We start from the raw sequence: 27535 nt of genomic DNA, 5'->3' as shown, positions 1-27535 counted from the left end.
CAAATCTTTTTACAGTGAAGGGCCATGGAGTCTGAATGCTGGACTTTGGTTTTGGAGGACCTAAACCTTCAGCTAAAGTGGTCTTGTCCTTTCCTCTTGAAGGAGACTTTCTTAGTAGAAGAATTTCTCAGAAGGCAAAAAAGGAAATTTACTGTCTTGAAGTTACGAAACATAGGGGCAGCACTCCCAGCACTGTGTTCTGGTTGTGTTTGGAGAAAGGGATCAGGATCCCCATCCCCATCCTGAAGGGTCAGGATCCCCATCACAATGTCAATGAGATGGTTTCTCACCATCTGATGCAGTACTTGTAGAAAAACTGTTGTCTTGGAGCTCTGCTGGGGAGGGTGGTTTGATTGCAGAAGGTAGTTCTCTTGTCAGTTTACAGAAGCAAGGGAACTGTATTTTGAAGGCTGAAGAACTGTCAAAACTTCCTAGGGCAGCTTAGCCTTTGCATTATGCAGGGAATTCTGCCCTGCCTAAAATGGGAAATCCTGTCAGCAGAGCAGCCTCTGAGATTGGCATCACTCGGGGAAGAGAGAAAAAGGGGAAAAAAACCCTAACAGAAGTGCCTTGGGGAATAAAGCTCTTATATCCATATACACAAGATGTTCCTTGGTATTGCTATTAATTATTTACATAAAAAATTTGTCAAATACCCCAGGCTAAAAATGCACATTATAACTTTGCCCACTGAGTGCTGAGGATTTAATTACAGTTTCCTGCTATATACTGGTCTTAAGCTGCACCTCAGTTAACAGCAGCCATTTACCTCTCCTGCTGTCCCTGCTCTGACACACAGTTTAGTGTTTGCATCTCATTCCTGTGCTCACATGGATCAGGGGTGTACAGTTAAACTTCAGTACAGTTACAAGCAAGGTTACTGCTTTTTTCTCCAGAAACACAACAGTGCTTGCTAGAGGAACTCTGACGTGCTGTGAGCTCTTTAAAGAGCACTGCAATTTTAGGAAAGTGTGTTCATTTGATTGAGTCCCAGCAGCCAGAACTTGTGTGAGAGAAGGGAATCCTGCATCCAGAGGATGCTGAGGTAGGTCAGGAGATAAGATCTCCTGGAGTGGGAACTGTGGGGTGAAGAAGGAGTATGTGCATCAAGAATTTCTGCAGGACTCTGCTGCCAAAGTCAGAGGAATCATGGGGGGATCTCCTCGGTGTGCACAAGTACCTAAAGGCAGAGTGCAAGAGGACAGAGCCAGACTCTTCTCAGTGATGCCCAGTGACTGGACGTCCCCCAACATACTCACTGTGTGGCCTGTGTTAATTTCAAAGTGCTTCTTGTCTTCTTCTATCTATGGTTTCCTACCATCCTGCTGTCTTTGATTCAGAACTCCCAGACCAGCAGCACTCAAGGATTTCATGGCCAGCCATCAATTTTTTCAGGTCCCTTCTTCTTGTAAAATTGTCCTAAGAAACTAGGTAGTTGAAGGCTTGTAGGATTTTTTTAATAGTATATTTAAAGTTCTTTTGGTTTGCCTTCCAGGTTTTTTGAGTCTACTTATGATGTGCTTTCAGACTTTAAAACAGAAGAGCCAGAAATTTATTTTCAAAGAGAAAAATGGAATATCCAGGACATAATTTAATATCAGAGGAACCTTTGTAATTCTGTTACCTCCTCAAGCAAGAAAAAAAAGTTATTCATGTTTTTGTTTCCCAGAGTTTCTGTCATCAGAAGAAAAAATTTAGTTGTCATGTTTAACCCCAGCCAGCCACCAAGTACCACACAGGCACTGGCTCACTCCCCTACCAGTGTTGGAGGGAAGAGAGTTGGAAGGATAAAAGTGAGAGAAATTGTGGGCTGAGATAAAAACAGTTTAATAGGTAAAGCAAAGGCCATGCACACAAGCAAAGCAAAACCAGGAATTAATTCATTGCTTCCCAAGGGCAGGCAGGAGTTCAGTCATCCCAGGAGAGCAGGGCCCCATCGCACGTATCAGTGACTGGGGAAGACAACACCATCAATCCAAACATCTTCTCTTACTCCTTCTTCCCTGCACTATATACTGAGGATGATGACCCATGGTCTGGAATGTCCCTTTGGACAATTAAGGTGACCTGTCCCAGCTGTGTCTCCTCCCGACCTCCCATGGACCCCCAGCCCCCTCAGCAGCATGGCAGTACAAAAAGCAGAAAAGGCCTTGGCTCTGTGTAAGCCCCGCTCAGCAGTAACAAAAACATCTCTGTACTATCAATCCTGTGTTCAGCATAAATCCAACATTTAGCCCCATACCAGCCACTGGGAAGAAAATTAACTCCACGCCAGCCAAACCCAGCACAATTGTGTCTAACATGGCCTGCTGCTGTCTGTCCTGAATCAAGTCTCTACCCCCGACACAATGCAGTGGTAAGCCCCAGCACGTCATTCCTCAGACCTTTGCAACTCAAGGAGAGATTTCCTTCTTATTCTCTAGTTGAATAGTGGAAGAGACAGAGGAGAACAGACTGGAGAGAGTCTGCTTTCTAATTGCCTAAGAAAGCTTGGAGGTATGTGTTAGGATGTTAATTTTCCCAAGTAAAGAACAGGGCATATTCTTATAAACCACAAATGCTTCTACATAAACTAGTTAGGAAAAGATTATGCTTTGTGGTTTAGAAAACTGACTAATAACTTCAAAACAAACACTGAAGAATCAGAAAATATTTTGCTTCAAAGCAAACTACAAGAACAAATGCTTGTATTTTTTCAAAACAAAAATATGGGGGAAAAAAGTATTTTATTTCCAAACTGTATGTTTAAGCAGAGCTGGTTTTTTGTTACTGAAGAGACAAACACAAAGTAATAACTTGAAGAAGTCTCTCCTAGTTTTTAGAAGATGAGCATGCTACTTATCTATCTACACCATACACAAGAGAGTTTGCAGACGTGGAGATGAACAGGCCTCTACACACAGACAGGAGAAATGTCTTCATTGAGCCTCTCCCTTTGAAACATTAATGTCCTTAAAGTAACAAAGTACTTCCAATGCTAGCAATGTGGACCCACAAATCTCTGCTCCGTTCTCAAGTGAGAGCCATTTCTGGAAGAAAGGTCCAAGAATTTTGTTTGAAAGCTGAATATTTTCATTAAAGCAAAAAAATGTCACTGATATTTAATAACTGCTTCCCTGTGGTTATTCTGTTGATTACTTAGTCCTGAACTTTTGTTAGGCTCTTTTGTAAAGTAACCCCTCTCTTTCCATTGGTGTTGTTCATAACAGAGTTTCATAAAAACTAAACTTTACACTCAATTGCCTGAGTTAGATGCAATTTCTGGGGTGACATCCCTCAAAACAAGCACAGAAAGGCAGAATGCCTCCTGGAGATAATGGATGTGGAGGGATCAGTGAAGTGTGAAGATGGAATACAGTCAACAGGCTTTTTCTTGCTTATCTGTGCTAGATGTTTTAAGAGTTAGCGCATAAAGTGCAGCATCGAACAAGTACCACTGAAATGTACTCCTCTGTGAAATGTCAAAACAGGGTATCAGGAATCCCTAAAACTTCAGTTATTTGCTGTGTGAGCGGGTCCAAGAATTTAGGAGAAGGTCCTGTGACTTAAAAGACACCTATCCCAAGTCATACGCATATAAATCCATGCAGAACTAACTGTAATGAGGGAACTGTCTGCATTGGAAGCTGGAGAGCAGGAACAAGATCATATTGATCACTGTCAGAGAGTCACCAGTGAGACGAGAGCGATGCTGTTTCTCTGTCCCTGGGAACTGTCCTGCCAGTGTTAGGTATGCCTGGAGCAATCAGACACTGTCATGACAGACATCACCAGAAACACAAAATAATAAGCAATTCCAGTCATTCCAACTTTATACAGTTCAAAATGTGTTCAGCACAAGGTTTTCAAGTGCTACGTCAGAGTGAAAAGGCTAACTGCTTTGGAATACATGAAGTGTGACTTCCCATGTTAGTAACAGCTCAGATAGTTTTGTGAAATCTACATAAATTCTAGCCAATTAAGCTGACAGTATGATCTGAAATATCGCAGCTCTGATGTGATAATCAAATGAATTTTCTTCTAAATTTAGTGCCTCATCATTTTGTTTTATAGTTTTTATTCAATTCATTTGATAGAAGACTACCTAATTATGTTCTCACAGCCTTGTGCTCAAAAACCACATAAATTACTGCATCACTGTACTTTGTCATCTCTTGCAGAACTGGCTCAATGTGGCATGAGCCTTGTGACCCCTGTCCAGGAGCAGGCCATCTACAAGTGTCAAAAGCCGTGCTTTATACTCAGGATTACACCTTCTTCAGCCACCAAATTGCTCCTGGTGTGCCTTCTTTTGAAAATGTAGCTCTTTTAGTGCCAAGGCTACCTGTGTTTCACGCTTGTTTGCAAATTCCTCCTGAGAATAGCATTTTGTAGTGTTTGAGCTCACTGTATGTGGGTAGAACATCATGTGTAGGTGGAGCTCACCATGGCACTGATCCCAACATCCATTGCCCCATCGGCAACACTACTGAGGACATACCAAGCTTCCAATGTTGTTGGGTTTTGCTGTCACTATCTGCTGCTGTTTTAACCTCCTAATTCTCCTTTGATTTGCCACAGTGGTCTCAAATACACTGTATTTCCAGGTATTAAGAAAACAAAGGACACAGCAGAAATTATCATTTTCCTGCAGAAATATGTATTAGTTTTACTTTCAGTGTTGGTCAAAAGTTTACAAGTTTGATTTGCTGCAGGTTGTAGTTAGCTGAAAGGGGACTCAGCTGAACTCACCTTTACTTCAACTTGAGAACAAGTGTAATGCCTGGTTTTCTGTCCTGCTGTTTACTGGTTATAGCAGTGTGGCTGTATTTGTTTCTGACCACAAATGACTGAGGTTCATGTACAGACATGGATTCCATAAAAGCATAATAAATCCCTCAGTCTTGGTGTTCAGAACTTACTCCCCCACCTTGGTAAAGTTGATGTAGCATTGCTTTTAATTTAATAATTCAGTTATTCAATGGATAAAAAAATAAATTGAGTCCTTCAGCTTTTAGCTCTCCTGAGTCTTTGTTCTCATTTGTTGCCTTGGAGCACACCTTGTCTTAAAATTGCTGTTACTCCTACGTGAACTCGCAGAGCCTTTCAGGGCACAGAAAAGCAATCTCGGAGCAAATAATGGCTGTGGCTGTGAATGCACTCAGGGAAGGAGAGGGCGCTGGTCGTGCTTGCCCTGCTTCCCAGCAAATGAACCCCAGGAGAAGCGGGGCCGTGCCCGCTGCCCTGGCAGTGCCTTCCGCAGCCGTGGCAGCAGAAATGCTGCTGTGCACAAAGGGAGAGAAATTGTTTTTACTGAGGAAACAGCAGAGAACAAAAAGCTTCCCCCAAAGCCAAACTGCTCCTATTCTGAGGTAAGGATGATGACAACTGGATATTGCTGTTTCAAAGCTTTGAAATGTTCTGCCTTTATATAGAAGATGAAACCAGCACAAAGTATGTACTGAAATGGAAGAAAATGCATATCTGAAGACTTGAAACCAAATATTTGAGCTGAAATAGGCAGAATACAGAGAAAAGAACACCTTCAGTTTTTCTGTGTTTACAAATCACACTGCTCTTGAGTGCGGTATCCTTTCCAAAGATTGTTAAAGACAGGGTAGAGTATGTCCTCTGCCATTAAATACTTAATGAAGGATCTCAAACCTTTTAATTTTGAATTTCTCGGTTTCCTTGGTTTTGTGGTTTTGTCCGAAAATATTTGAATTTATCTGTCTCTTCAGGCTTTGAATGGAAGCATTTATTTTGGAAAAATATATAGTATTTCTCTCTTTTAGTTCTCAAGACCAGAAGAGATCTCTCTGTGAAGACAAGAGGCTTATTTTCAATTTTTCAGTCCATTTTGCTGAAAGCAAAGTGAGTCCAGATGGGTATATCACACGTGTACCCTTTTTTTAGTTTAAGCCCTTCATTAAAAAGTAATGAATCAGGCAATAATGTAGTATTGCATCCCTTTCCGCTTTTTATATGCTTTTAAAATTTTTATTCCGGCACAGAATAGATATGCTGTCATGTATGTGAATAATTACTCTGGGGCAAATTAACTCTGCAGCTAAGTGTTGTCTGTCTCCAGCTACTACAGCTTAACACATTAGTAGACAACACCTGAGCCACTGTTGAGCTTGTGAATGCTTCAAAGTCTGTCACAAACCGTGTTCATGTTCTGCCTTATGTGTGTAGAGAACAAGAACCTGGCCAAACCTGTGTTAAACCTGGCTGAACATCACAGCTCAGTTGACAAGCAGTCGCTTGCTGGGCCATGTCAAAGTGTGAAGTTATTGCAGTTTGGATGAAATTTAAAAACCCTGTTTCCCTAAGGCAGGATGACAAATAGAGCGATCACCTCCAACTTCTTCAATGCCTTTCTTTAATAGACACCATAGAGGGGAGTGGAGGCTGGTTTTTAGAGAAGCTTGTGCTGACCTGGGGCTAAAAGCCTCATTTTTGAGCTAAAGATTGACCATCATGCAGCAAAATCAAGTCCTTGGGTCTCCATCTGCAGTGAGATTTTTGGCATCTTTAACATTTTTATCAAGGCAAGCTCATGGTGTGAAAATCATGTGCAATGGCATCAGAGTACCTTGAGCCAATGGAGCATTCCTTCACATCCCTCAGCAGTGTCTGGAATTTTATGAACAGCACAGGGACCAGATCCTTGTTGAGCAGTGATGTAGGCAGCTCCAGTTAGCCACCAAGGATGGCAGAACAACACATTTCACTGCTGTGATCTCATCTGCCTCAGAGGGACACTTCATCTCCATGTCTCCCAGTGCCCCCCTTTGCCATGGAGGTGATCCTCTTATCAGAGGGAACAACTGCCTGAACTCCAGCTTCTGTAAACACCTAGTGGCTGGCTGGCTTCATCACTAAAGAGGGGAGCTGAAGCGCCTCAGACCCTGAGGGCAGGCAGGCAGGAGTGGAGAAGAGCTGGTCCATACTATGGCACTGCCTTCTGCCTTGATTTCTGTATCCCAGGGGATGGATGAAGGCCAGCATTGTCCTCCCCTGCCAGGGTGCTCTAGCATTGCTCAGGGACAAGTCCTGGTTCCTCCCAAGAGGAAATTGGCTGTAAAGACTATAGAGAGAGGAAAATGGAGGCAGAGTCCTGTCTCACCCATAGTCTCTGGTCTCTGATCACACAGGTCCCTTAAGAAACTTTCTGCCCTGCAGAAACCCACACTTCTGTCATCTCAAGAAGATGGTTTTGCATATGCTGTTAAGAATCCTCGAGACACTTCTGCAAGCAGCATGGTGAGGCTTGTGTGGAGAGCTGTTTAGACATAGCTAACGGAAAAAAATTGAAAACAATCAGATTTTTTCCCCTGGGGCTTCAGCAATGTCCTCAGTGAATCCAGGAGACATTTCCCATCACCCTGGATTTACAGTGTGAATTGTCTCCTCCAGATATGCTCCAACTTTTTTAAAAGCAAGTAAAAAAATTTGCAAACATGCAAGAGAAGGGATGTGCTGGTAGCCCCTCCCTTCTGCCTTGGCTCAGTGATTATCACACATACCCAGCCAGGAAGCATGAATAAAGCAGGTCAGGTCCTTCTTTGCCTCAAAAGGATTAAAACCCACAATTCTTGCTTCCTTGGAGACTGCAGACTACCTTGGCAGGGGGGCCCTTTCTAGACTTTTAGCTAAAGCTCGGCTGCTGTGCAGAAATGAATTAAAATTAATCTGTAGACAAGTGAGCCTGATGGCAGCTTAGCAATGTGGAGCTCAACTGGCAATAAGGAAACTTGCTTCCATGTGCCTTAGCCTGTGGATTGCTGTGTACCATGTCTAAAGGCTAATTTGTGTAGCAACAGTCTCCTCAAGCTGTAATTTGAAAGAAACCAGGGTGGCTGCTGCTGTGTTTTTGTACAAAGTCTGGTGCAATTACGTAGGTGCTGAGGAGGAAAGTCTCTGTGGAAATTCACCAAGCTTCTGGGTGCTGCTCAGGTTTACACGTCTCCTGGGTACTCAGATGAGCAGGTAGTTGAAACTCAGGTAATTTAGATGGGCATGAGCACAGTTTGAGGTTATGGTGTAGTTGGATCATGATTTTGAGGACCACAATTTTGGATTTAAGTACCTGCATCCCATTTGCACCTTAGGCATCCAAATTGCTGGGGCTGTCCTCCAGAGGTAAGGAGCTCAGCCCCAAGGCCACTCAGTGGGAACTGTGCTCATAAATCACTTAAGCGCATCTCAAAATCATACTCCAAATTTGAATCTTCAAGTTTCATATTGCTCACTGCTAAGAGTGAATGGGGCTCTGTGTCTCTCTGCAGTCAGATCCAGCACCTGTGCTGGTACAGCTGTGTGAGTGCTCCAGCAGGAGCTGCTGCACACGGGATCCGGGAGGAGCCTTTCTGCCCAGCTGAGCAAAATAAATCTTTTCCACAGAAACTGTAGATCACGGCTGTGCAAATTCAAAAACAAAATATAATTGGTCTCTGGTGCCTGTTTTTTAACAACAGGTGATTCCTCTCACCTTTCCCTTCTATTTCTCTGTGGAAACGTATTTCTTTTCAATTTTTTTAGTCAAAAAATAATTTTGTGTTTTGAAGCATGGTGCCGTGAGAATGTTTAGTTCTCCCATATGTCTTCCAGTCAATCCTAATAACTCATTTCTAAATGCTCACCTGCCACAGATTGCAAATCAAGTATTAACAGTACAGACAACATGTTGTAACACTTCCATTTATGTTTTGAAGAAACCTGTCTATTCCTTGGCAAAAGATGGACTTATGTTTGAAACTCAAATAAATGACAAAATCCTACAAACACAACATATATGTGCATATATATATATATGCATATATATAGGCTACTGATGTGAAAGAACTACATGTGTATTGTAGATTTATGTATCAAATGTTAAGCTATTTGTCAATGGACAAACTGCCCTACTACCTGCAGTAGCTTTGAAGAAGCGAGATAATGTGAAGAATTAAGCATATCCTGCAGGGACCAGATGTCAGAATACACAGTTTTCTAATGCAGTCAGTAACATGTCAAATTAGCAGCCTGTATATGATATCTTGGCTTCATGCTTTTCCATCTCTGAGGAGATCCTCTGGGTTAGGTGCAAGACGGCTGTCAAATTTCCCAAGCTAATTAAGAACTCTCACTTTTCCATAGCAAAGGGGCCATAAAACCTAGGATGAGACTTAAATATGCAGAAGAGGCTCCAGAGAATGTGGGTTATGGAAAATATGGGTTATGGAAAAACTGTGTTGGGTTTTGAGTAGGCAACCATTTTCTTACCACCCTTTCCTTTTCCTCCCATTTGCTATATTTTTTCAATATATTTTGCTTGATACAAAGTGCTAAGAATTTCAGGAAAAGTATTTGCAGAGTGCACAGAGACCACTAAGTCTCAATTTAAATGTATTGAAAATAAAACCATAGCCAGCTTCTGTCTCATCTGTGAGTGTATTTGCAGGGGTGTGACCATTGTTTCAGGCTCTCTCTTTTTATTGCACGTGCCAGAGTTATATTGAAAGAAAAGAGGTGGATGATTAGTACCACACTTAATCACAGTTCAGTTGTGCTGTGATGTTATCTGTAGGCATATCAGATGTACACTATATTTATATGGAACAACACTCACTCATACATTATGAATTCTGTGAGAAAAAGCCATATGACCAGGAGAAAGCAGCATTTTTAGAAACTGTAACTGGAACAGAGAGTCAAATGTGGGTTATTTGCAGTACAGACTGGGTAAGGTGGCAGAAGAGGCAGAATTCATGATGAATAAATTGGATAGTGCTGCCCAAATAGAGATAGATGAGATTCCTGTTTTCTTTCTTGGAGAGGAGCCTCTTCTCACTGTCTTCAAGATCACAGAGCTTTCTGCTAATGCCTTGAGAGCAAAGAAATCAGTCTGAGAGAGCTTAGGGATAGGGATTGCTTCAGGTTTGGCAGCACTTGGCTGGTCCCAGCCCCAACACCACCATGCTGCCCATCCTTGTTCCTGCAGTGGAGCTGCACTGAGGAGCCACCTGGCTGCACACCAGCCTCATGGCTGAGAAGTAGTAACCTCCCCTGCCTTCACAGCCCAGCAAGGACCACTAAATGTCACTTCAGCTGACTGGGATCTCTGGGCACATCTTGTCTTTCAGTAGCAGAGCAACACACAACAGTGTGTGTTGCTCTCACAGAGCTTCAAACTGTCCAAGCACCCATGATATCCCAGAAAAGTCCTGAAAGAGCAGAAATTAGAACAGAGCTATGTCCCTTTGCTAAGGCTTCCAAACAAACACAGATCCTGATAAAGCCCTCGCCGGTGTTTAGCACAAAGAAGCTTCTGAAGTGAAGTGGGACAATTCTCTTTGTAACTTTAATTGCAGTTTTGTTTTAAAGGGGGAGCACATCAGGCAGCAGCAGGGGACGGTCCCTCCTCCCCAGGGTGGTGGATCAAGGGGCAGCAGCCCTCTGTTCAAAAAGGGCCTGTAGAGGTTACACTGCTGCATTTTTCCCTTTAACTCCAACAGCAGAAGCAGGTAGGTTGTGCTGCTGCCCTTCTGTGTTTCCCTGGCTACCACAGAAATGTGGTTGTTTTACTTCCCCCAGCCTCTTCTCAATAGTAATGCAAAGGAACAGTGTGTCCTTCAGCTGCTTCAGCAATCTGAAGTACTAAAAATGCAAAAGACTCTTTTCTGACAGTCGTTTGTCTTCTTGTGCTTCTGGGTTTGCCATTAATAAAGACTGTTTTTTTTCCAAGCACTAGTTTTCAAATGAATTGTGGTTTTGTCAACTCTATTAATATAATGATTTAGTACAGAACATTGCCCAAAGGGTTAATGGTGAATCTAGTTTATTTACACTGTTGATTGTTGGTAGGATCTGCATTTGGGAATTTTTTTTTTTTTTTGGGTGGAAAAAAGGGGGAAATAATTGTTACACTGAGATAAATCCCAGTCAAAACATATCAGTAAATACTGTATTGTGGCAGTAACTCTTAAGGGAAACTAGAGGGCAAGCTTCTAAAGTACTTTGAGCTCTGTAAACCTGCAATTAGGTATCTCCTCAGCTTCCCAAGGAAACGCTAAGTGCCTCACTCCTAGGGGCTTGCATGTTTAATCAGCTAAATGCTTTCGAAATACTGCCCTGGGAGGGCTCAGGAGGCCTGCTGCATAAAATAATAGTCATTGCTGTGTGTCAGCAGTCAAGCAGCTCCTATTGTAAGTCTGCTGCTTATTAGACCCAGTATAACTGAGTTGTCATTTACCTATCCCCCCCTTTGTCTCAAATTTTTGTGCCATGAATTGTGTCTTATTGTGTACTAGAAATCACTGTGGGCCAAAGAGGGTTTTATTATTATTGTTATCATTATTGTTATACTGTGAGTACTGCTTAGCATCTGCATGGGGCTTGGCCCATTCATAAAAATAACTTTTCACTTCTTATGGGCCAGTCTTTGAGTCTGGGGGAAACTGGGTATACAGTATCATTTTTAGAGCTTGTAGTTGTCAAAATGCATCTTGAAGGGCAGCATTGAAGTGTTTGGCATCACACACCGGAATGAAGGTGCAGATCAATGCAGCAGGAGGCTGAGATGAGGCAGAGGCTGTGGAACCAGTTTGTGAATGCCAATTTTATGTTGTACTGCAGATTTGGGCCCTGCCCTCAGCTGAACCATAAAGGAGCAGGAATAGCTGGGGTTAAGCCATAATACACAGTTTTAAAAATTATGATATTTCTCCACTGATTTGAGAAGCTCTCTTCAGCAACTTCTGAGTGTTAGGAATGTTGAGCAGGGATTAGGGTTATTGAGTCTGTCAGATCTGAAGGTGTTGACCCTGTGAAGCCCCCGAAGTCGAAGAGCAGCACCAGCCTCCTGGGCAGCTGCTGGGATAAAAAACTGGCCAGATCAGTCATGCTCAATGCTCATGATGCATCAGGAGAATAGCTGAAAGCAAAATGTTTCTATAAAAAGTTACATTTTCAAAGCACAAAACTTTCCCAGTGGAGAAATGTTCCATGAGAAAAATGTTGGACCATTTTGACTCTTGGCATACTCTAAGGTACAAAATCTCATTGCGTTTTAAATAAATTTCAGCAGCCTCAGCCCATGCCAACTCTCAAGCAACAAATCAAGCAAACTCGACTTTTTCTCCAGAAATTATCCAACCTGATAATTCTCTTGTCATTTCACCCTTTTGCTTCATGGAAGGAAGAAAGGGTGTGTTTGCAGTACACCAAGATGCTGTTTGCTTCCAATTTCATTGTCCTGGAACTTGAAATTCATAAAAAGCCATGATATAAATATATATATAATTTTAATCCCAAAGTAAGCATATACAAACAACCCCAAAAATCAATCACCTTCAGGATACACATGATCAGATTTTGTTTCATAAAACATTTTTTTTTTTAAGTAGTCATTTCTAAAATCAACATTAACTGTGCTTTTTTTTCAGGGACAAACATAAGGCAACTGTCTGCCTTGCCAAAGTTTGAACACATGGCTTTTGAAAGTCTAACCAGTCAACACCCAGTGCTTAGATCTTTCTCCTCAACCATTAAAGTTGCTTGAAAATGGAAAGTATTTGCAATAAAAAATGAATGGCAGAGCTAGGATCCTGGACAATATGTGAATTCTTACGGGTAATGAAATAAAAATCTTCAGACAATATTAAAGTCTGATAGGAAGTGAAAAATCAGGCAGTATGGAAGCTAAGGGTGAGTGTTTATATGTTAGTCATTGCACATGAATTAACATACTGTACAGTCTGCCTTATATTGTGTTGCCTGAATTTTATGATTCATAACAATTTCCCTCATACCATCTCATCTCTACAAATTGTGGGTAGTTACAAAACAATGCACAGGAATGCTGAATCACCTTTTCTAAATACCAGTAAGTTTCTGAAGTAGCCTACCTCACTTTAAGTATAGGGGAAAGAAAACTTGGTATTGATATCTTAATATTTGAATATGAATAACCACTATTAGGCGTGTTCAGTCTTGACTGATTAACTGATGCTTATGTGAGTCATGTATCAACTCAATATTATTTTAATATGTGCTTTTTAAGTTCCTCAATTTTTTTGAAAAGGAAAAAGCCATTGACTCCACAAAAGTCAGCTGTCAACAAAGATCAATGGCACTTTAGAAATGCCATTAGTGAGGGACTCCATAGGAATCAGCAGCATGCCAAATATTTCACTTTCAGGGTCTTCATCCCTGCAGCTCTACCATCTACACAAAATAAAATTTCTTAATCTTTTGCTTACCATTTTTTAATTTAAAAAATACAATAACACAAATAAAACAAATAGTTTTTAAACCCTTCTCTGTATGTGAAAACCATGCAGACACCAAGCAGTGTTGCTTAGCATGAGGCATGTGTCTCTGGAGAAAATGCCAGCTTATCAGGAGTTTTAAGTGGCAGCCAGCATGACAATAGCAAAAGACATGAGCATTCAGGTGTGAAATCATAGAGCCTTTCCAGCAGCAGCATTTTGCTGTGTGATATGTTGCATTCGGATTTGTGAGAATGTCTCGTACATAATTTAGGGTAAATCTTTAATATTTGATTGGAGAGCCATCACAAATGAAGTGCCAGCATAAAAGAAGTCCAAGGCCAGTGCCTTCCTCCAGAATCTCTTTTGTGCAAAACAACTTGAAAATCATTGTTCATAATTTGATTATGTAGCACAGCTGTGCATTTTAGAGTTCATATGGCACGAGGCAGCACAATCTTGAGGGTGATAGCCCACCCCTACAATGGCTTTTATTGCACTGTTTGAGGGGCTACAATAGGACTGACAAAAGGATTCACCTGGAAGAGTCTTTACCCTACCATAAAAATGTCAGTAAAAATAACATCATCTTTCTCCAAATTTCAGCCTCTCCAAATTGAATATTTTTCTAGAAAAACAAACCTAGGTGGCCTGAGTTTTCCCAGAAAAGCACAGAATATCTGTGGATTTTCAATTTCCTGAGAATGAATCCAAATTTTTAAACTAAATTAGGCGCTTTTGTCAAGAAGCTTTGATTTGTTAGATTTCCAGCTCCCTGTCCACCCCAAATAACATTTCTAAGTACTTCCAACAGCTGTTGTTCAGCAGCTTCAAACCCTTGATGCTATGGGTCTGGTGCAGACATGAGCCATTAAGATCATTATGAAATTTTACAGTCCAAGTTACTGAGTGAGGATTTACAAGGCTGGGAGATGCCTCACCAAACTCCTCCTTCGCTGCCAGGCACAGCTCCTGCTGTTGGGTCTCTGTGTGCTGAGTGCCTGGCCAAGGCATGTGCAGGGCTGGTGGGCTGAGGCTTCCACTGGAGTGAGTGGGGCTGCCCCGAGAGCAGGCAGCAAGGGTTTGAGAGGTGCAAAATGGCTTTGGTCCTCCTGATTGTGCTGCCCTTCATGGGACATGAGAGGGTTTGGCTTTTTGGAGCTGTAATGCTTCTGGTGGGTTCCTTCCCTATCCAGCCTGAAGGCTGTGGCCCCCACACTCACAAGTCACTTTTGAAGTAATCCAGGAATTCTGTAGCTTAGCTGTATAATAATATTTAATCCAGGTTAGAGAGCTCAATACCAATAATCATGTTCTTGCCTTTGTACTTTAGCTGCAGACACCTCTGAGGCATTTTCCTCAAGCCATCTCTGTGGTGGCTGCCAAGTCCTGACTGCAGGGAGCCTCTGCAGCAAGAGCACTCACCACCATATACATTTTCTCCTAGCTGGGAACTTTGTTTTCAGAGACATACCCTGGCTGAGAAACCCCAGTCATGCAATTAAATCTCAGAGGGTGCATTTCATATTGCATCACCACTCAGTACAAGAAAGATGTCCCATTGTTTTAAATGTCACAGCTTTTTTTGACTTCCTCTTTTAATATTTTTATTGTTTGGTTTGGTATTTTTTTTCCTGTACTGAATATTTTACCAATCATTATTTTACTTGTAATAAGTGCTTTTTCTGGTCCCTTCTGTATAGAGCTTTATCTTGTAGACATCACAATTACCAATCCATAAGGGCTCCGAGCAATTTCTTTTCTTTTTCATGCTACACCACCACCCAGGTGCATTGCTACTGGCTATTTTCCACCCTGTGCCTGCAAGCAGCTGAGTGGTTTTGGTTATCGTTGGAGAAATCAATAGGATTTGTTGCACCTCAAAGGAGGTAATAAACACTTTGCAAGGTCAGACATTAGGCTTTGGCTTCCTTACTGATGAATTTGCTACAACGATAATTCCTGAAGTTTCACTGTCTGCTGTTATGGGGAATGAAAATGAAGTACAACTAAACTGACCAAGAAATCCCTCTCTAATGTCAGCGACATAAATTTTTTGCTGCTTAAGCTGTTTAAGTCACTTGGATTCATGAACACACTATTTGGGTGTACCTGCTAATATGGTCTGGATGATACCTTCCAATGGGGATCAAGCTCTTGAGTGAGGCCTACACTGGAAATCAAACCCTTTTGAAAGAAGAAATTGTACAGGTGAATAAGAACCACTTAACATAAACTCAGAGAACATTCTTTTCCCTATACTGATAAATAATCGCAAAGAATAACAATTATAGGCACACACCTGCATGGACTTGGCAGACCTTACTAGAGTGCTAGAGAGGGAAAGCTTTTTTTTTCTCTTCAGAAGACACTAATTTAAAAGGCAGAAAGTGCTGCAGCATAGTTCTCATTAACAGAGGTAGAAAGAGCCTCTGCAGCTCCTTATCAACAACTTTAATCACAGCATATGGTATATGCTGCTTAATCTTTGCTAGCCATTATGAATCACAAATAACCTCATACAATCCCAAAGCAACTGAAGATGGGTCTGCAAAATCTTTTTATAGGGGTGACACTTTAAGTTATGAGAATTTGTAGTGAAAATGTTAATGAAAACCAAAAAATTGAAATGAAAACTTGAATTTAATGTGAGGTAAGCATCTCTTACAGCCACTGTGCTTTAAAACCTGTACGCTATGGAGAGAAAATATTAAGGGTAACTCCAGAAAAAGTCATTGCAGAAGTAGTAATACCAATAACAGAAGGTATACCAGAATTTATATAGGGTTTTCTTTGTAATAACATTTCAAAGTGCTCTGCATAATCAGTCCTTTAAAATTATGAACTACTCAGATATGATAAACTTCAAGATATGCTTCTCCAGCTTTAGGAAACTGTTGTTTTTTATCTTTATAGACAATGTATTTATATCAGCGTTTGTAGTGAATCCATAAGCTAAGAAAATCCATGCTCATTGAGTTTCTACTTCATGTAAGTGATAACTGGCAGCACAGCATAATATTTTAGGCAGCTTTCTGATCTCAGCCAAGAGATGCCCAAACACGAGTAAATTTATAACCAATAAGGCTAAAGAGATCTAAAAGTTCAGAACACATTTCCATGCTCTAGAGGTTGTAGTGTTTGTAATACACTACAAATCCCAAACCTCTTGAATTAGTACTAGTCAAGATGTAGGGATATTTGTTAATTTTTCACTGGAAATACTGATATCTGAGGGTTTTTTTTCACTTTTGAAACTGCTACTTATCGCAACATCTTGGACTGTCAGGAACCACATACATGTGGATCATCAGCATCTGGGTTCCCCTATCAAAAAAAGGCAATATAACACATGAAAAATGTCATGACTTTATGGACATTAGGTCTTCCAGAGAACAAAAATTTAGAATTCATGTTGATCTGAAAGACTTCTATTTGACAACTGTCATTTCAGAACCACTGAATGGAATTGTGTCTCTTTTGCAAGTTCCTTTGCTGACAAAGCTTTGTGTCAGTGTAGGTAACAAGAAATTTTGATAAATTTTGAAACACAAGGAATGTTTCCACCTGATTTTTCTTGTCTTATATAAAAGGGTCTATTGTGTCTGTCTAGACCTGCTGTTACACAGCAGTCGGCTGCAGCTCCTTTGTGTGTGCACTACTGAGCTGCAAATAGTGAAAGGGTCAAAACTGCCCTTCACTCTCCATGTCACACTGTCTGAACTAAGATATAAATTAGAGAAAGAACATATATATGTCAATAGGAGCATTTGGCTTTCAATAATTTCTTCATAGTGAAGATGGCAAAGCTTGAAATTAAAAAGATTCTTTTTGCATTTTGTTGGAAAATATTTTTTGCCTAGCATTCTTTATCAGACAAATTGAAGGAATAAAAATTCTGACCTTTTTCTTTTGGTTTTGAAACCTTGCATGTATGTGTATGTGCATGTGCAATCTACATTTCCATTTTCAGCTGCTTTCTTACACATTTATATTGACTGTAGGAAAAGTGCAAAAAAAAAAAAAAAAAACCACCCAGAGTTAAAAAAATAATTAAAAAAAAAAGGCATAAATGTTAATCTTTCCAGTATTTCACAGGGACAATGCCCAGAAAATATAAATGAGAGAAAACTTATTTTAACAGACATATGATATATACTCAGCTCTATGAGAGTTGTTCTCATTATCCTGACAGAAATATAACAAATGTGTGGAAATAATTTGTAAAAAACCATGCAGGAAAGAATAGTTTAATTTAAAGTAGGATCTTTCATCTAGTCAACCAGATATCGTTGGAAAGGAGTCAAGGGATGAACTCCCTCCCCTTTGCAACTTAAAACATCTCTCTGGCATCCCATCATAGCATTAATATGTTAACCTGGGGCACATTTGACTTCCTACTGCTTCCTCTGGCATCTGTGTGGACAGTGATCCCGATACGATATAAATATTAAAGTAGTTGCATGGGAGAAGCTGGTCGTAGCAAGTGCTGCCCATCAAAGGGAAGTGAGAGGAGAGGAATTAAAGCAGATCCACTGGCACTCCAGGTTACTGTCTCCCAAAGGTCAAGGCTTTTACCAGATGTGCATGAGAATTAGAGAGTCTAAGGAGATAGTCTGGCTTTATTTCACATTGACAATTCACTAGAGCAATCAAAGAAGACATGTCCCTGGATTTACCTCTTGCCCAGGTTTTTCCTTCTGTAGAGGAGTGTGTTTGTAATTCCAGACTAATTCTGCTCCAGACTGACAGACATTCATGACCTCTGTCCCCTTCTTACCTTACTGTAACTGATACCCTTTTCATTCCCAGTGTGCTATTTGCTGGGAATGGCCAGATGTCTTTTAAATGACATCATGGGAACAAAACTCTTTCCTGGGTCTCCTAATTCCGTAAGAAGTCATTACCTTCATTTACCACTTGCATTTTTGAAGGGGCATTTTTTAACCCTTTTTATCAGTTTTTCCAAATGGTGCAGAATTTTCTTCAAGCAGACATACCTGTTGTCCATGTGCAATTCACATGGTATGCAATGAACACTTTCAGTAGTTTGGAATCCTTAGAGTGTAGTTGACTTAAATCATGATCCACAGCCTGGCTAAACAGTATTGTGAAGACAAGGGCTGGTTCTCCAACTGCAAATTCTCTGTCTGCTCCCAAATAGAGTGCTCCTTGCTGCCTCTTTTTGAGGGTTGCATTTATGACTGAGATAGTGGTGAGTAAGAGATCTATAAATGGGTTCTGGTGAGGAGTAAACATCATGTGGTCGTTCACTTTGGAAGCTTGTTGAGTGGGAGGCATTTACTGAACCTTGGTGCACTTGCTATAATCACTGATCTTCCTTGAAGTGCTAATGTCTGTTTTCTCCTGTGTAAAGTTACTTCTTATAGAAGACGATGCCTTAGCAGAATTTTGGGGTTAAATATATAGGGCTAGAAACCATTGAAATAATGAAAATAAATTTATTTAGTGCCTAGGTGATTCATGCATGGTCTTTAGTTTTATAATATTAGCACCAAATGGGGTCATTTTATTTCGTATATGGAGATACAGCCAAAATCTGGATGGATTTAATATTTCTTCTTCCTCCAGCTATCATACTCTACAAGAACAGAAAACACTGGCAATTGGAATTACTAGTGCTTTTTTAAGAATAAATCTTTTATCTGCTTGCTGTTAACCAGTTGGGTGTTTTCAGAAATTAAAAGGGAGATGCAGCATTAAAAACTGTAATTTTGAAAAAGAAAAAAAAATAGTGAGATTTTGCAATTCATTCCTTTATTTGCATTTATTTTTGAAGTTGCATCTGTGTTGAACAGCACATACATTAAATAATTTCTTATATAAAAATAGCTATCGCTTTGTTCTCTGGTTAGAAACCTCAGGGATCCAGTCTGTTTTGTTGCAGAAGCTGACACTGGCATCCAACCGACTGCAGTCATAGCCCTGCAGATTCTCAGTCACGGAGTGGAGAAGGTCTTGAGGGCTGAAAAACCCTCTGATTCCATGTTTCAAAGTGCTCATAAGCATGTGCTTATGCCCACCCTTAATCAGAACAACATTTAAGCATTTCCTCTCAAGTATATCCCTTGTTTAAATGGCCAAGGGTTGATCCGTGTAAGGTTGATTGGAGCAGCGAGGGAGTCTGGTGATAACCTGCAGCAGCTGAAAGACTCACCAGAGAACATAACTGTGAGGATTATTAATGTACCATAAGCAACCTATTTTTGAGTTTACAGGCTCCCATTGATCTCCAGAGGAGTTTGTGCTCTAAAAATAACGTGCCTTTGGGAGCTGGAACAGGGAGAATTGGAGCTGGCCAGTGGGAGGTCTGAGTGGATTAGAGCATCACAGGGAGATAATAGAGGGTCCACTGACTGCAAAGGGAGCTCAGGTAGTAATTATAAGCAACCAGAGTGCAGAGAGTATACCTGAAAGAAAGATAATATTGCTACCAGGTGTTAAAATAGCACCACTTGCAAGCAGCATGCTCTAGACAAAACTTGAGAACAGTGGGCTTGATTTTCCTCAGCACCTGAGCCCTGAGGAAAGATTTATCATCATGGCAATTTGATTTCTGCTTCTTTTGGATGGCAAGTGGCAGAGTTCCTGGGAGCTATGGTTTTTATTGCTCCTCCTGCTAATTAGCTACTTTTGTAGGCACATTGTCTCCTAGAAGGCTGGGTCTCCTTTGGTTAGAGCTGCTGTGTCTCAGTTGTGACTGGAAGAACTGGACACAGCAGGTCTTTTGGTGGGTCCACTGCCTGGTGAGAAACCTGTGTCATGGAAGGGGGGGAAGAAGAGGGGTGCTTGCTTGGCTGGATGGAATATGATGCCAGTTTGGACTTTTCAGCCCTGAGGTCATAAAGGTATTAAGTGATATTAATATTAATTTCAATGGGAGATGAATGACAAACCTGGAGGAAACAAAGAAAGGACAAAGAAGTATTTGAAAAATGGAGTGTGTGACTAAAAGTAATCCATCAACCAGATTACTTGGCTTTTTAGCAACACAGTAACACTGTATAATACCTTGCTGTATTAGTTTGTAAACTCACTGATGGCTCCACAGCCAGGCAGGGGCAAGAGGGACCTTGCACATGGCCCATGAATCTACCTTGGCCCTCGTGAGCGGGGGACAGCTTCCCTTGGGACAAGCAAAGGCTCTTCCCAGATTTACAGAATGCCTGAGCCTTGAGACCACCTCTGGAAAACATCCAGTCCAATGCCCTGCTCAGGTCATTGCTCAGGGCCATGTCCATTCAGGGTTTGAATATCTCCAAGAATGGAGTCTCCACAACCTTCCTGGGCAACCTGGACCAGTGTTTCTCCCTTCTGATGGTAAAAGAAATTTTATTTCCTATTTAGATGAAATTCCCTGTATTTCGATTTGTGCCTGTCTCCTATCCTGTCCCTGGGCACAGTGAAGAAAGTCTGTCTCCATCCTTTTTGTACCCAAGGGCTTTGTACCCATCTTCTTTGTATCACCACGATACTTGGGGGCTTGATATGCCCAGCACAGGATGGCTGTCATTAGGAACTCAGGAAGTGAGGAGAGGCTAAACTACTTAAAGAAGATAAGCATGGAGCTCCCATGCAGGGCAGATGTCTCCTCCAGGGAGACAGAAAATGCAGAAAATACAGCCTTACAATCTAAGAAGCTGAATCTGCTAGAAAGGTACCAAAAAAATATCATGTAATCCTAAAACTCAGAATGGTAAATTTCAGATGTCCATCGTGCCACAAACCTGCCCACAATGTGTTTGGAGGCAGAACCTGTCGCTGGTGCCTTTCAGCAGAAGGATCAGAAAACACTTGTGACACCGGGGACCACACTGTGCTCAGATTTGCCTGCTGTGCCCTGCACACTCTTTCTCCCAATTCCAGGTTTGAGCCCTTGAGTTCAGTCACAGCCAGCAATGCTTTATTCACACACCACTTGACAACAGCCACCCTGTGATACTCAGGAACAGACACAGAAGAGTTTGAAAGAGAAGACAGAATAATCCCGAGTGCTGAAGCACATGGAGAGCGTGTGTAGGCAGGAGGTAATTATATAGGACAGGATTACACATGCCTGCATATCCCAGGGAGCCATCAAGCACAACCTTAAAGTTGGATTTTGGTTTTGAGATCAGAAAGAGAAATACCTAAAATTACCTGATTGGAAGGAAATTTCAGCTGAAACAGAACAGTGCATTGCCTTACTGAGCCCAGCTATGAGATGGCCACGTCGTTTGATTGCTAAAGGCCACAGAGAGTGTTGGTAGCACTACATATGGTGTTATGGCCGCTTCACTGTAGGCAGTGACACCCTCTCACTTTTTTTCAAGACAAGTTAATTAACATTTGGCTTCTTTATTTAAAAGTTGCCGTCACTTTCAAGCAGTCGGTGTAAGCAATGCAGGGTTTCTCTTAATAGCACCTCTCTTCCCCAGGGAAGAGTTTTTTCTGAAAGCTAAGCAATCTCAGCCTTTTGAATGTCCCTCCAGTGTTTGTCCAAATGTGCACAGCCTGCATGTGTTCAGGAGCACAGCGAAACTCGCTTTATGTAACATATCATGAGATATAGAAAGTTGTCATTTTTTGTTCTGTCCTGTGACTCTTCTCTATTTTCTAAGCATTTATAAAAGGTTCATGAGTTCAACAAAATTTACCAAAAGTAGACATATTTCTCCACCTCAAATACTTATATCTTAGCTGATTAAACATATATGCTGGAACAGTTAGTGTCTTGATCTTTTGAAAATTAATTGCAAAACCTGTTTTCTGGTTTTCAATATTGAGCTGTCTGGAACCACTGATATCAATAGCAACCATGGTATTCCTTAACTTCAAAGAGAACAGAAATAGGCCATTTTCTGGGCTTCAAATTAGCTGTGACTATGCAGGAAAGAGTCCCTGTAGACAGGTCAAAAGAAATTGCTCATCACTCCCCAGACAGAAGCTAAGTGCCCCCCCAGCCTTGCTTTAGATACATAAATAAATCAGTGGGATTTATGAAAAGAACACAGAAAATGCTTTGCTACTATGTCTAGAATACTGCCCTCAGTGCTGGTCAATCAAGAGAATTAAAGCAGAAATAAAAGACAAGTGGAGCTGTGACAAAAGTAGTTACAGGAAGATATATTCTACCAAAAGAAGAGAGGCTGAAAATTCCCCAAGACTTTTCAGTTTGGATGGAGTCTTACCAGTAAAGACTGTAATGGGCAGAACAGAAAAGGCAAGAGAAGAGGATAGTCAAAGTAGTTGAAAAAAAAACTTAAAATGCACAGAAATACATGTATATATCAGTAAGTAGTATTTACTGGTAAAATTAAACACCGTTTTGGTTTTTATAAATTGATGCATCTCTAAACCCTGCAACATGGCCACACTGCTGGGCACATGGCAGGATTTGCCCCCTGTGCCTGCTGGAGCGGTGGCAGGGCTTTCCTGGGGTTGAGTCCCACTCAGGGTCTGTGTAGGGCTGGACCCTGCCCAGTGCCCTGCCCAGCTCCCACACTCTGCTGGATGGGCAGATGGGGTGGGGCAGAGCCCCAGCACCCTGTAGCAAGGGCAAAACTCAAGGCTTTAAAGGCCTGAGGTCTTGACGGAATCATGAAGTTTCATCAGACAGAGATTTGGAGAGTAGGTGGGAAAAGCTAGTGGATCACAAAGATTTGTATTCCCTGACTTTGGCTGTAAACAAGTGCTGTCAGCAAAGGAAAAATTGCAGGTGTGGGGAGTGTCCTCCCCCTCACAGCTTTTCTGCATGATATGAAAATACCCACGAGTGCACTGATAATGATTAATTTCTGGTCTTGTATTTGTTGCACAGGTCTGACAAGTGAAACTGAATGGATTCCAATGAATGGAGATAATTTCAAATATTTTATATATTTGTATGAAGACTATGAACTTCCCAACTCTTCAATACCCCATAGGAAGTATCTTCTTTGTACATTTATATCAATGCTTTCTTGTTGTCCATTTTGTTTAACCTAGGAAAGTACTGCTGAAATAAAACAGAACAAAGCAACTAGCAATGAATATGTGTGTGTACAGGGATGATTTTGACCTGAGAATGGGGAATAGTGTAATTTGAAGTTTGAGCAAAAGTAGAATAAATACTTCTAAAAAATTACATCATTATTTGCAATTAATTTGGTTTCTTTCTTTTTGAAAAATGTCAATGTGTATAAATGAGTTTTTAAATGACTTCACAGAATGCAGAATAAGTGAGGAGTGTAACATCTTTTATGTCCTGTTGTGAGTTCCTGGTTATAGAAGAGGAATCATGTATCATGTGTAATAAAGGAAAGGAAAATATTAGAAGCAATGGTCTTTCTGGTGAGTTGAGCTAAATTTTTCTTTTGTTGTAGAGACAAAGTGTTTCTTTTTCTCCAAAATCTAAAATGCACTGCTGTTCTGATACTTATGCACCACCTTTATACAATGAATATACAAGATGTGAGGTAGCTGACAGAAAACCTGCAACCTTTATTCAAATAAACAGTCATCCAGCCTTGATGGAGCATGTTCATGAATATAGCTTGAACAATCATTATCTTCAAAAGCTCAAATGAAAAGGGGACATGGGAATATGGATGCTGGGCAAAAGTAGTGTATGATCACAGCAGCTCTTACATAGAGTGATTAATCCTTGATACTAGTGTTATATGGACTGTACATAAAAGAAGACTGATGCCTATTCTATTTTTGGAAATGAGATCTTATTGTTAGAGAAATTTAATAGACTGTGTCTCCTTGGTCTCTTTTATGTTACTTACTGTAAAGGGATATGAGGAGCTGTTTTTAATAATATTCTTCTAATGTTGATTGAAGCTATTCTACATATTCTGAAACTCTGTGCCTGGCTCTTGTTTATTCAAATAAAATAAAGATAATTATTCTGGTTAGAAAACAGATTTCAAGTTGAATATTACTTACAATGACATCCATTTAATTCTTGTTTGCTCCGTCAGATAATACAAAAGCTAACTGAAATGATTTTTGAATTTTAAGTTTCCATATATTTGCATTACTTTGTACAGGAAATTAGAAAGGAGCTGTACTCTCTGCAGCTCAATTAAAATGACATTCTTGTATTTTTTACTTTGAATATTCAATATCAACATTGCTTGCTATCCTGCTTCATCCTTATATGCTCTGATTTCCCTTAATGCATTTCTTGGAGGTGAACATCCCTGAAGGACAGGTTGAAATGGAAGTGTCAAGAGATGGAATGCATCAGGAGCACCTTTCATTTACATCCCGATGAGATTAACATGTCTGTTCCATCAAAAATGAACAATTTTCCCCAAGACTGCATTATCAGTCACTGATACTGGACTGCATTGTTCCTACCAGTATGGAAATGATAAAAAGGAGAAAACACATAATCCCTTGATCCAAAAGCATGCTGAAGGTGAGATGAGTCAGGGCCTTGGCTTTTGTTTTCTTCACTCACTTAAAACATACTAATTTCAGAGAACTGGGGAATAAAGCCTCATTCCCCCCTCCTTTTGTAGTTAGGAAACTTTGCAGTGGAAATTCCAGGGGATGGAGTGAGTTGTCCATCTTCACATCCCAGTCTTCACACCTGAATGTGTAAGTGAAAGAAAAAACCCCATCCCTGACAGAGAAGTGTGGTTCTTTTGCCAGATTTCAAATCCTTGCTTCCGAATGGAGGGGTACCACCAGGGGCCACTGAAACATCCTCAGAGTGGGAGGGACCAGTCAGAGGCAAAGAATAGTTATTCTGAGTTTTGTTTTTATTTTAAACAAAAATTCAAAATATGTATAATTTTAAGCTCCCTTGAGGCTGACAGCTAATGGGGAGCAGGGATCAATGAGAACCCTGGGTTAAGTCTTAGGACTACAAGAAATCCTTAACAAAATGTGAAATTAGAAACTAAGTACTAGGAAAAAAGGAGGCTCTGAAGACTCTCTGTGTCTTGCTAGCCAACTGTTTACAACTGGTCTGAACCTTCTTGTGGTAGCGAGGTTTTTTTTCATCTAAGCCTCATTAAAGGATCTGACTGTAGGCACACACAGACCAATGAAACATTCCCCAAGCAACTCTACAGTCTAGTACTTCTGGCATGGGAAACTCTATGCCCAGACGTTAGATTTTGGCATAAATTTAGGGAAGAATTGAAGTCTTACAACGAAGAATGAGCACAGAAATACATAATAACAGATCATGCTAAAATCATGCCGATTTCCTGTGGTCACATGGGAGTCTTTGTGGGTATGAGCCAAACTCACTGGCAGGTGTGTATTAACACCTCACTAATGACCACCCCTAGAGAGCGACCCCAGAGGAATGGCTGCACTGAAGCAAACACAGCTGAACCAGAGAGATAAGCTCCACTCCACCCCATAACCCCTAACCTGTTCAGTGGGGGACTCATGATAAAAAGCAAAATATGTGGATTTCAATGTCATCCCTGTGCCCTGGTCTCTGTTTGGTGCTGGTGTGACAGTAAATCAAAGGGACAGTATTGCCCCCATGTCACCAGGCACTGGGCATGAAAGGTGGGGGAAGAGTTTCCTTTGTCAACTCCCTACCCAGTACTCTGTGTTCTAATTTTGTTTTTTTTAATCCTAATGCCAGAAAAGGTATTTTGTTAATCTAAGAGAAATTGCTCAACAATGTCGTAGCAACATGTTCTGTTAAAAAAACAGAAATAGGTATCATGCAGTGCCCACAGCAAAGGGTTTAGTCTAATGGGACAGCAAGACCCCAATACATTTGGGAAGAGAGTTTTAATCACTGGCCAGTGAACAAAACCACACTCTAACAATTTTTCTGATCATCTGCACAGAAAAATCCAAAAACATTTAGTTTACAGGTAAAGATAAACATAGAGGTAAAATAATAATTACCATTATCTGAAATTTTGGGGGAGTTTGAATGTATCTCCATTTCTTACTCTGGTAAGCAATCACTTTCAGTTAAAAGATTATATTGCTTCTGCGTTTCTGATGCAAACAGTGTTATTCGTCTTAGAACTCTGGAGGCTTGGATTTATGCATTAATTTTAACTATAGAACTAAACTGGCAGTTTTGTCTTTTCTGTGATGGTGTAAGCTAATAGTAAAAGCAAGTAGTTAAAAAATAAAAAAAGGTAGTAAAAGCAAGGCCTCACCATACTGCTTTACATACTGTATCGGTAAAACATCTGTAGTTACATGCAACTGGGTTTATGGATGTGAATTCCCCAATCAACATCTGGAGGTGCAGTTCACTGAGTTCAATGGCATCTCACCAGGACTGTGCTCAGTGTACTCATAAGGGTAATAAAGAAGGTCCTTTTATTTATCTCTTGTTTTATGCAGTCTGTAAGTTATTTATGAGAAGGCATAAAATAATCTGGCAGCTTGGCCATTTTTTGTTATAAAAAATTGGTGTTGAGAGAAGAGAATCACAGAAGATGGTCCAAGGAAAATAGTTGTATATTTTCTTTAGCTTTAGGGGCAAAATATTGAAACAATTTTCTTTTGCCCTTGTGACTATGTCCCAGTTTCTCTAATGTGTGCATATTTAATTTGAATAAGTTTTTGCAGATTAAATAATGCCCTTGGAAAAAATACCTTAATTTTGGTGTATGAACTGCCTAGTACTACTGGTGCATGAATAATTACAAAGAAAACTTCCCCTAAAGCCAGTTTTTCAGTCCTCAAAAATACTGCAGCCCCAAGATAAAATATTCTGTAGAGACAAAAAAACCTGAGGACTGGATATAAGATCAGTCAAACCTGGTAAAATCCAGTTTTCCTGTGTCTTTGGAAGAAATTTAAAGCTGTTTGTAAAATAAGAACACCTATTCATATGTTGTATTTACTTCCCACTGCATTACTTTGCAGTAATCTATGAGGTGGATGCTTTCAAAGACATTCTACAGAAGACTGGTGACTGACTGCAAGTGCAAGTGAAGTGAGAGTGCTCTGGCCCTGATACCAACTGTGGGTTTCTTAAGAACTGGTGGATGGTAAATCTTGTCTGGTGACTAATTAAATTTGATTCTGTCTGGATGTCATAATGTGAAAAGTGATTTAATCCTTTGCTGTATCTTTAGTGAAACTGGAATTAGATTTGTCTTTCTTACAGATGCTGCATCCATAGTAAATGTTTTTTACAGGTACTGCAATAGTTTCTGTTGAGAGTAATCTTCATCCAATACAGTGGTTCTTCCTTTCCATCTAATACGTTCCTAGTTGAGCAATTTCAGGGTCTTAGTGGTCCATAACACATCTCCCTTCCAACAGAAGACTGACAATCCAAGCCCCGGCACTAGCAGAAATGCAGA

At 40.6% G+C, this 27535-nt stretch overlaps 1 protein-coding gene across 8 annotated transcripts in view; it reads left to right on the top strand.

The window, feature by feature from the left end:
* SMPX (small muscle protein X-linked) overlaps window positions 1–23552 on the top strand; it is a 40239-nt gene extending 16687 nt beyond the window's left edge. For 4 of the 8 annotated variants that reach the window (XM_019282638.3, XM_019282635.3, XM_010394491.4 and 1 more), the window contains exon 5: window positions 23059–23552. The gene's annotated coding sequence lies outside the window, so the exon portion shown is untranslated. Of the gene's footprint in view, window positions 1–1495; window positions 2114–4160; window positions 4997–5774; window positions 5854–7139; window positions 7217–23058 lie in introns of those variants that run through there. The other 4 variants (XR_002044265.3, XR_005601834.1, XM_019282636.3 and 1 more) reach the window with 4 other exon arrangements.
* The last annotated feature ends 3983 nt before the right edge of the window (window positions 23553–27535 follow it).

Source organism: Corvus cornix, chromosome 1 (genome assembly GCF_000738735.6).
Source record: "Corvus cornix cornix isolate S_Up_H32 chromosome 1, ASM73873v5, whole genome shotgun sequence".
Taxonomy (NCBI): Eukaryota; Metazoa; Chordata; class Aves; order Passeriformes; family Corvidae; genus Corvus; species Corvus cornix.
This window is presented reverse-complemented; position numbering and strand designations above follow the sequence as displayed.